At 40.9% G+C, this 10,828-nt stretch overlaps 1 protein-coding gene across 5 annotated transcripts in view; it reads right to left on the reverse strand.

Moving 5' to 3' along the window:
• The window catches only part of DIP2 (disco-interacting protein 2), a 66,794-nt gene that overhangs the window by 45,110 nt on the left and 10,856 nt on the right, over positions 1-10,828 (reverse strand). The window lies entirely within an intron of this gene.

The following is a 10,828-nucleotide window of genomic DNA, read 5'->3' on the forward strand; positions in this document are numbered from 1 at the left end:
TATTTGTTTTTTGGACTACACGAGTCGTAGGGTTTCACTGAGACTATTTTCCAGGTGGCACGAAACATGAATGCACTTGCGTCTCCAATTTTTTCACAGCATTCATGCAGCTTTTGTCGTTTCCTCTGGGAGAAGGAAGAGTACCGTGAAAAAATGATTATTACTAACGTCGGATAATGATGCTCTGAAAATGAGGATCGAGACGGCGAACCGGCAGAGCGTGCTCGATTACAGGAAATTTTGTGCGGAAAATCAGGCTCGTTTACAATATCAGTTTGACGAACGGTTATTTTATTCAGTTATTTCTTCATTCGCATTTCGTAACGTTTGAAACAAAGCTGGAAAATTTTCAGTCCGGAGGATCCAGCGATGCGCTTTCGCTCGAGTACACGCAAACGTTTCGCCGTTTGTTTGAACGCGCGATCTCTTTCTCTCGCACACAAACACACACACACACACACACACAGTCTTTTGACGCGGGTGTTGTGCGACGTACGAGAATCTTTCTCAGCGTGATGTAACAGACCAACGCGCATGAAAAAACATGCAGTGCCCAACGGGTGTTGTGGCAATGGAAGAAAGAAAGGAAACTGGGGGAGGGAGCGACGAGAGGGAAGAGAAATTGGGGATGAACAGGCCAGACGAGGACGGGGGTTCAAACTTCGAGACTCCCGCGCACAGCCTCCGAGTAAAGTGCTCCTCTACTCCGTACGGAAATGTCTCCAAAAGATATCACACGTGCTTCCTATTTATTTTATATCTCTCCTCGCTCATAGACATTCCCCTCTTCTGTCGTCCTCGTACACTTTTCCATTACCTGCTCGACTAAATCCCTCATATTTTGGTCGTGAAGAAAATTTCACGGAGACGAGGGATTCCACTCGAGTTACTACGATATTACAATCTACAATTCTTCACTTGGCATCCTCTAATTTCTCGACTGTTTCTTAATGAGATCATGCCCACCACACGAGCGTTGAACAACTGAATTTTTTGTCATGATAAGGGATTGGTGCTATTATATTCTCTCAAAATTCATAGATTTAAAAATTAACATAACTAATCAATTAGTCCGTTGTAATTATCAATTATATAAAAAAAATATCATTATTAGTAAAAATTTGACTAGTTAACTTTTTGATTTGGCAACTTTGTTGTTGGTGGAGAGATATATCTACCTTGCCAACGGTAAACTGATGGCTTGTCACTCACATATGACTTGATACACATAACCAACAATTTATTTGAATTTGAGGTTGCGTCATTATTTGTGATTACAAATATTTTTGTTATCACAATATTTGTATAAATATGAACAAAAAACATTTTTCTATTAATTATACCGAGAAAGTATACACGCCTGTACAGTACCGATACACTAATGTAAGCACGTCACACCTAAACACGATATACGTCGATATACATATATATAAACAGCTGATAGAGCGGTGTTGCCGATGTCGTACCGAACCTAGTATTCAACGACTCATCGTGAGCGATAATCGTAGTTAATTTATGATTTTATTCTTAAAGTTTCGGTGACCTGATATTTTTATAACGCCATTAACAAGATAATTGTTCAACGAATACGTATATGATTTAATTTTTTTTTTCCAGCATTTACGATCCCTTAAATTTGATTGAAAAATCACGATCCATTTACTGCGACTGCGATGTCCAATTTTTAATACTTATTTTCTTACTTAAATGTTCGGTAACCTCCCCTCAATTTTTTTTACCGTCATTTTCGAACATTTTTCTATGCTGTGTAAAAAAAATCAGATTTTTATGCAGATTTTTAAATAGTGGCCATGATCTCATTAATTAAATTGGTTTTTAATAAGGTCTCTGCAGTATTGTGCTCTCTGCTTTATATAGAGCTTTGTGAAGAAACTGGTTGCTACGGAACGCCCCGTATATTCAAATACAATATTCAAGCTTTTGTGCTCTGCCTACGTAAACCTCGATAATATCATAAAGCCTGGCATTGTCAAGAGTCGATTTATCAAATATTCAATTGCCTGTATTAAATCACACTGCAGTTATTCGTTATACAGGACGAAATAACGCATGCCCTCCACAGCAGCGTTTTTAATGCTCCATATATTTCGTTCAGCTCTACACATTATACGGAGCTCTTGAGCCGTCGAGTACAGGCATTGATCAACGCTCGTCAATAAGCCTTCTAATTTAATGGGCCATGTACTTTACATTTAATGTGGCTCAACAGCAAATCTCTGCGGATTGTTTCGTCGTTATTGCATCGGAGTTATTCTTCAAATATGTTTGACGTTTTTATTACCGATCAGAACAAAACATTTATTTATCGGAGTTCTCTTTATTTACATTGGGCGGGCATTTCGTCTGGGAAATCACAGCAGAATCAGTAACACAATATTCTGTGGAGTTTGAAGAGAGGAAATTAACAAATGGTACAAAAATGCTCCTAATGCTCCACAAAAACCCCAGAAAAAAGCTTATTTTCATCTCCTTATTTATTTATTTATTTATTTTTTCAAATTTAAATCAATAAAAATTCTATTTGCCTCAATCGAGAAGCTTTATTTAAATCAAATCCGACTAACTATGCGATCCAGAGCGTCGTCGTGAAATTTATCGTGAGTTGCACTCTGAATTTGCATTAATCGTGGAAACCCAGGTGGAGTTGTTATACTTATTGAAACCGAACTATGCTTGGGAACAACCAACCTTTCATGATATTGAATGATCAATGAATTTTTGAATTCATATATTATTTCAGATTTCAAAAATATATAATAAAAATGAACATATATTATTGAATTTAAGAGAAAAAATGCAGATTTCAAAAAACATTATTAAATACAATATTAAATATGATGAAATTATTGCAACGAATATTTTTTGGAACTCGGCAACATGCTAATTAGATGCGTGGACACTTTTAAGCGCAAAACTGCAGAAGTAGGTTTATGGTTGATTGTAAATGTAAAAATATTCAAATCCAAGAAAACAAATTCTTCAAACTCCATTTTTGAACCAACTGGATGTTTTTTCTCGGAGCATCGACGCGAACGCGAACGCCATTATTAAGAATATTATGCTCAATTCCGTTTGGATTTATTTGCTATACATCGTCGGCAAAGGAGAAGAAAAAAAGTCGTACACGAGACTCCGTTTCTAAGTGCGTCTATGAGGGAAAATGTATACAAGTACGTATTATATTTTGTACCAGTGGCTGCGAGACGTTGAGTGTCGCGTCTCGCGAGGGGTTTGCTCGCCCCGAACGAAAGAAGCACGTCTGCGCTCGGTAGTGCGTACAGAACTTTCATGTGCAACCACCTCCCTTAGTCGCGCACGATGAGAGACGAAAAGAGAAAGAGAGAAAAGAAGGAAGCGAGTAAGAAGGAGAAAAAGGTCGACAAAGAAGAGTGTGCTACAAAGAGAGAAGAGGGTGGAAGACGAGGCGGGTGGTGCAACGATAAGCCCCGCGTACCTCGAGATCTCGTCGGAGTGTGTAACAAGAGAAAAGTGCATGGTAGCAGCATCGCTGCGACTGCGACACCACCAGCACCGCAGAAAAGGAGAAAGACAACCGAAAGAAGAGAGAGAGAGAGAAAGAGAGAGAAAGATGAGAAGAAAAGCGAATCTCCCGCGCCACTCAAGGCAAAGACCCGAGGACGTTTACCCACGTAAGGTCGACCTTGATCTTAAACGTTTCACACACTGCACGCGCTCAAGAAAGAGCGCGTCGTCGTCGGTGCATTCTTAAGATGAATCCACACTACACTCGACTCCCGAGAGGCTTTTCACCGATGTCGAGTAACGCGACGACGCGCTGCGTTTGGAACTTGAGGCGATTCCCAATTTGTCGCTTTTCACCGAATCCTTTTTCTCTTTGTGCTGTATGCGAAACACCTTGGAAATATGATTTTGCTCAATCGAATAGTTGGAAAGAAAGAAAATGGCTTTGCTCATGTTTTTTTCAGAAGAAAGAGCACGCTTCTAGACGTTGAAAAATCGAAAAGCTCCCCGACAGCGCTCTTGTGCCGAACCACGCTGGAGCAACTCGTCGAATAACGATAATGGAAGTTGAATCGAAGAATTCTTATCGCATTTCAACATTGCATACTTCGACTTTTCACAGCTGGAAGTGAAAATGTAAAAAAATTCATTTTGCGACTTCCATCGTTGCCGAAGGTTTGAACGCACCTTTACACCCTCTTGGCTCGTTACGCGCATTGATGTTTCTGTCGCACACACACTCAAAGAAGGTAACTAACGTCTGTGAATACACAAAGAGAAGGGGGCGCGTAATCCATCGCCTGCCACCTGCAAGTGTCTCGCGATGTCTCGTTTAAATTCTCCTACGTGCTCGCGAGACTATATTGTACCAGAAACACGTGCGCGTCCGAAGCCATTGAAGAAATTCATCAAAAACTGTCTCAACACAAATATAACGCGCGCCCGGTCTACGTTTTCCTCCTAGAAACTGTCGTCGCCCCTTTTTATCGAAGGTCTCCGGACCGAGGAACGTTGCACCTTCAATAGAATTTATTATCTTCAACTCAAGTCTCTGCGATTCCCAAAATTTTTTACAATTCTCGACCAAAATTCTGCAACTTGCCTCACTATCCTCGAATCGAAATTTCGAGCCTATTTTAGAGGCATTTAACTTTATTTAAGCCTCAGATGAGGTCACTTGGCGATACTAGTCTTCCTATGTGCCTTAAAGTGACGTCTGAATAAATTTCTCCTCTTCCTGGACCACTATACATCTCCTCTGGACCCAGTTTGAGTAGCTCTAGGTCCTATTTCAATTATATCAAATTTACAGAGAGCATTCTCTCATTCACAACACTTCAGGAGAGTGGATCACGAAATCGAAGTAATCAGAATTTAATAAAATTTCGTGATAACATTCTTTGGCATCTTGTGTACAAATACAATTTTTTTCAAATTTTTTTACCACATGGTTATTGCATAATCGAGCGTTAAATCGAAGTTCTCACGCACGAGATGTAAACTCTATGCTTATACACGTGAACTTTAGTGTTCAATTACTAGAGAGCTATGTGGTAGAAAAATCTAAAAAAATTCATATCCTCTTATATATTTTTGAAGAATAGATTTACCAAATTTTATGAAATTCTTCATATTTTTAACATGGTTAAAGTTTATTTCCTAGGACGATTTTTGGTGTGGCAAAAATCAGCCAGAGGGCTACGGGTGGAACGCTCTCGCGCCAGCGGAGCACCGCCTATAAGCCTCTCAATTTTTCTATTCTCTTTCTCCTTATTAATAAAGGAGGGCATAAATTATTCCCCAAAAATCGAGAATATTTCTTTTAACGAAGTACGCTTCTGCGAGGCCTCGCCCGATGGAGTTACGATGAAGAAATGCCGAGTACTAGTTGCTCACAAACCGCACGAGAGTATCTGTCCTCGGAGATCGAGTCCGAGATCTTTTTTTATAAAGTAAGGTTGTGACGCGTGAATTAGCTGTTCATTGTCATCGCTTTTCCGCGATTGGTTCTTGAAACACGAGCATTGTGGGGAGCTAAATTCATTCGGAAATAAGAACGTTCACTCGTCCTCTCAAAATGACGGCTTCGAATTCAAGCCATCTTTGACATTTTGTCGATATCGTTTTGCTCGACTCCATTTCTCGAAAATTCTACGAATTGGACGTTCTTTCAATAGTTATTAATGAGTTGAATTATTAAATGTAAATGAATCCTGGTAAAAGTAAATAAAAAGTTACGCTGTACAAGAAGATGACTGTGAAGATACAGAAGATGTCTGCGACTCACCTAGTATATTTTAAAATTCAACGGTCATCATAAATGAACATTATTAACCCTACACCTCATGTGCCTTTTTTCATACCCTCAACCTCATGACCGGGGTTTGAACGCACCCCACTCTTTTTCTGCTTATAAATCCGGTCCTACGATGCTAAACTGACTTTATCCTACACCATTTTCTTCGTTTTTTTATAACGAAAAGAATGATGTACGATAAAACTAATTTCAATTGAATTTATATATAAAAAAATCCGTCGACAATCATTCGATAATGTCGCTTGTTGGGACAGGAGCGTAGTTTAAAGTTCGCTTGGGGTCTGCTCACACCCCAGTCATGCGTTCTAGGGTTAATAAATGGCTCCATTGGTGATGACGCTGAAGTTTGCAACGTTAGAGTCCAACGAAATGATCTAAAAAAACCTCGAATAATTCCAGATCTCCAATTTTGTTTCCTGCTGTCGAATTTGCAATTAGTAGATTTTCATCCTATACACCAATGATTCGTGAAATAAAAAATTGCTTACAAATCTTTTTTTCGTTAATTTCGTTGAACTCGAACGTTGCAAACTTCAGCTCGTGTATTGGGCGTTAAGTAGGAGTTCATTTAACATTATTTCATGTCCTACCGTGTATTGTCTTTACCTCCTGCCAGAGGTGCATCAAAACAGGCTTAACTTTTGACTCGGAATCATTGGATCGTTGATCTCGCAGATCCAAATCGACAATTTCCACTCAACCGAAACGCACATTCTTGCAATTTATTCGCCGTCCAACGTTCCAATTAGTCCAACAGTCATGAGCCCCTCCCCGGGTCATAAATGCCACAGCAATGCACCCAGAGCACGGCTAAAAATGTCAGTAACACGGAGCAGCAGACGAAATATTGTACGCCTCGCTTTCGATCTCGTTTTGAAAAGCCATTAGTTGCTCGTGTATAAATAAGGCATGTCGCTGTCGTCGGATGTGCGTCGAGTTGTCGATAGCGCGTATAATCGACAAGAAAACGAGACCCCCAGCTGCGTCACGCGTAACCGCGATATCGGTTAAGTGACCGTAGTCAGTAGGCTGTTCCGTTTATACCGAGGCTACGTTGACCCGATGTAACCGAGAATGCTCGTTAGGGAAGGATTATGAGCTGTAGAGAGCATAGCTCACTGCTTCGGCCATGCGAGTGATAGTTGCATACGCTCATGTGTACACGCGTGTCTTCTTCTCCCTCGTCGTTTCTACGTGCAATCGTTTCGTAGTCAGCGTCATGGACGATGATCACCGCGCATCTGTTTCGCTCTGTGTAGCTACCTGACCACTCTACCGTTTACACGAGTCTGCCCGTACAAGACCGATTCCGTTGCTCGACGTTCCAGTCTCAAAGTACCCAAGCGACACTTCGCTAAACACATAATTGATGTATTGGAAAATTTGAAAAGATGCTTCAAGAATCAGCGGAACGAAACGACAAGGTGGAATTCCGAAGATCGCGTCACACTTGGATTTTATGAGACGAAGACCTCTTTTTGTTGCAAATGTCGAAAGAACTTGATAAATGCTGTGAACGAGGACTGGTGTGTGGCTCAGTCGGTTATGAAGAATTCGTCAAAGTTTCTGAAGAGAGTCACGATTTTCTGATGCCGTTTTAATAATCTGGAAACATTTTTGTCGAACACTTTGTTCGAAATTTCTTAACATCTTCTCGATGAAGGTTCCCTGCTCTCGACGGTTCTTAATGATTCTCGATTTCCCCTGGAGTACACCTCGAAGGTGACTTTTTCTCTGATCGTAAACCGTGGTGACTCGTGCGGCAAGCTTTTAGCTTATCCGTATCGCAGGATTGATCCGTCACGAGGATTTTTCAGCGGTGCGCGCTCGCGGTTGTTTTATTAGTCAAGTTTCTCGTCGGGCGTTATCACGGCTCATTGCGAGCGGTATATTCCAGTGTCAACGACTTTTCAGCGTTGTATATAGAGCGAGCCCTTTTCATAGCTGAAGATACTTTAGAAAGTAGAAGTTTACGGAGTGAAAAATAAAAGAAAGAAACTCTTCCTCGAAGCAATTCGCGAGTTGACTCTGCGCGCGAACGAAAGCTGTTAAAAGACGCCCACTGCGGAGCATCTCTTTCTTCCTCCCGGACCATCTAATCATTCATTTCCGTTTATCAAAGCAGGGCGTGCCCGCGAAAGCCCCAAGGTTCCCACCATCAAGACCCAGCCTTTCTTCTCATCCACAAAATTACTCAATTATCAAGCTTTTTTAGTTAATGCGAGTGGAGAATCGCGATAAGAAGTCTTAACGACGTGCTAAGCCGCGAGGGGGAGTAATAAAGTTAAACTTATCGTTTCTCTTCTCTGGAATGCTCTAATTTTTCGTTAAGTTAAACGTCTTGTTAATGTTCGAGAGATTCTTGTACGATTTCATCAGATTTCATATTTCTGTCGAGAAAGGAGAGCCGCATTTTCGAAGCATCGTTTTGTAACGAGAAATTGAAACAAGAGTTCTGGCCTAAGAGTAAGTTTAGTGAGTAATTCGGATAAAGTGTTTTTCTACGACACATTTCCCCCTCTCAAGATTTTGAAGTGTCGAGAGAGGTGTTTCAATCACGGCAGTTGGAATCGAACGCTTGAACGAATAGGTCCGATATTAGGGAAAAGGACCATTCGAGGCAAAAAACAAACGAAAGATAAGTCTTCTTCCTCCTGATAATTATTGCGAACTATACCATAACAAAACATGTAAATAAATTTCGTTCGATCTTTTAAAACCATTGAATTTTTTCTTGTAACAACCCTAAAATAAAAAATAAAAAAATAAAATATTACAGTTTTTTCTCTAAACTGTCCAAAATCAATCCGACTGCGAAACTCGTTTGCGATTGAGATCACGAGTCAGCGTCCGCCTCGCATCGTACTGCAACTGGGACCATTCAGCGAATTGCTCCCACTAAATTTCCCTCAATTTCTGCATTTGTTCTGGGCACGGCGAGATTCGCATAGTTTCTCACAGCATCGAGCTAACGCGGAACGCGATGCTCGCTAGTCGATCTTGAGAAAAAGGATCACTTCTGATTAGGCTCCCACCGGGGGACGCGTTATCCGTCGGCGCAACATTGTCATTATGATAATCGGGACAATAAGGAAACAGAGGAACTTGTTCCGCAGTCGAAAAGAAGAACATTAATAAAGCAAACAAAGGAACGCATTGTGCTGCTCATTCACATTGTACCGCTCCAAGACACAGGCTAATACTCAAGTAAAAAGAAAAATGGGCTCGAGCGCATGTGCGAAAGAGAAAGAGAGCCGAAGATGGAGAGCAATTTTGTCGTTATCTACGGACTCGAATGGCAACTGACAAAGCAGCTTATGCCTTTTTCCCATTTGTGTAGAAAATCGTAGCCACGATACATGCCAATGTGTACGAGTTTCTTTTAACATCGTCACGCAAATATGCTTGCAAGCAAAAAAACAAGAATAATGAACTTGTTACAGTCCGACTGCATACGCGGCCCTATCGCCGGCACTTCTGTAACGACGCCGCGGATACTCCATCATTATATCTTTTTTCTTATTATACTCGTTCATGTTTTTAACATCAACGATAAAATGCTGATATTTTCTGTAAGACAAGCGGGAAGAAGGACTGTGGGGAAAAGGGAAGTGACTGGAGTGAGCGCGTAGAAGCCGATAAGGACTGAATGAGAATGATTTTTTAATCGTGCATCAAATGCCACTTGAATGAGAATTTCTGAGGCGTACGACAAAAAAGCAATTTATCAAAACTCATAAAACTCGTGAACTGGCGCATTCGTCGGAGGGAAATTCTCGTCTTTGAGCGCTCTTTTGGGAGTCGCTGAATGAAATCGAATGCGTAATAAACAGCTGTTCGTTCGAGCGCGCGCGATTGCGTAGATTTTATATAAATTAATCGCATCGCGACCAGATGGAACGATGCCACATTCGGCGAGTTCTTGCCGCTCGTTTGCCAACAGATTCGCGTTTTATCTGCGATAGTTGGAAGATTTGGCAAGCCTATTTGCACGGAAGTGCGTACTTGGCTATGCAAAACGTACAAATTGCCATCATCCGTCGGCGCATAGAACAATTCTCATTGAATATTTTACAGCTGCTCTCGGAGCGTGGGCGCGCGCAAGAGCTCGCTTAAATTATACGAAATTTCACGGCTTTGCGTATTTACAAACAAATCGTTTCGTTTTCGATCGCGTTGAATTGTTTCGCGAGAGCGAAGCTGAGGATTTATCAATAATTTTCGGATTTACTCAAATCTTCGATTCAAAGTTTCGTTTCCGAGGAACGCAAGGAAGCACTCGCGTGCCATGGGAATTGAAAACTCTTCTAAAATTAAATCCGGGCTGTCTCTATGTCCACGCATCTCGTTTTTGTATTCGAGTCGTGTCGAGACGAACAGCACTTTGGAAATAGCAATGCGACGTTCCTCGAAACCGCGTATATTTTTTCGTTTTTTTCGAATTCGACGTTTGACAGCGGCACGGGAAACAACTCTTTAGAAACGTCCTCAATGAATGCTGCAGTTTATTTTGGCTCCACGATGCTACGTAAATCAGAGTGAGCCTTTGAATTCCGTGGCAACAAAATCAGACTGCGTTTTCACGCCGGAAGATTTATTCGATCCAACTATTTTTCAGCGTCTCAAAATTATTCTTTCATTTGTTTTTTCCAACTCGAGATTATTAAGCATCTTGGGAAATTTTTCGAATTGAGGATGCAGTTTCAGAGACCAGCATTTTCATACTCACTGAACAGTAAAAAGCTCCATTTCGGTCGAAGTCCGTCCAGAAGGCGATGCTTCCACTATCAGAATGTTAGTTAACTATCGTTTTATAGATAATTATAAGTTGCAAAGAAGCATATAAATCAATGTGTGCCGAATAATCAGCTAACGGCTTATAAAATGGCCAGTGTAGTAGCAACGCGTGTGATCGTCAACACTCCTTTTTATGGATACTTTCATTGCCCTGGTATGCTCATTAGCATTTCGAACCTCGTAGAAATTGTTTTTATGAATTTGTACTTC

The sequence above is a fragment of the Venturia canescens genome, chromosome 10, assembly GCF_019457755.1.
Source record: "Venturia canescens isolate UGA chromosome 10, ASM1945775v1, whole genome shotgun sequence".
Lineage (NCBI taxonomy): Eukaryota > Metazoa > Arthropoda > Insecta > Hymenoptera > Ichneumonidae > Venturia > Venturia canescens.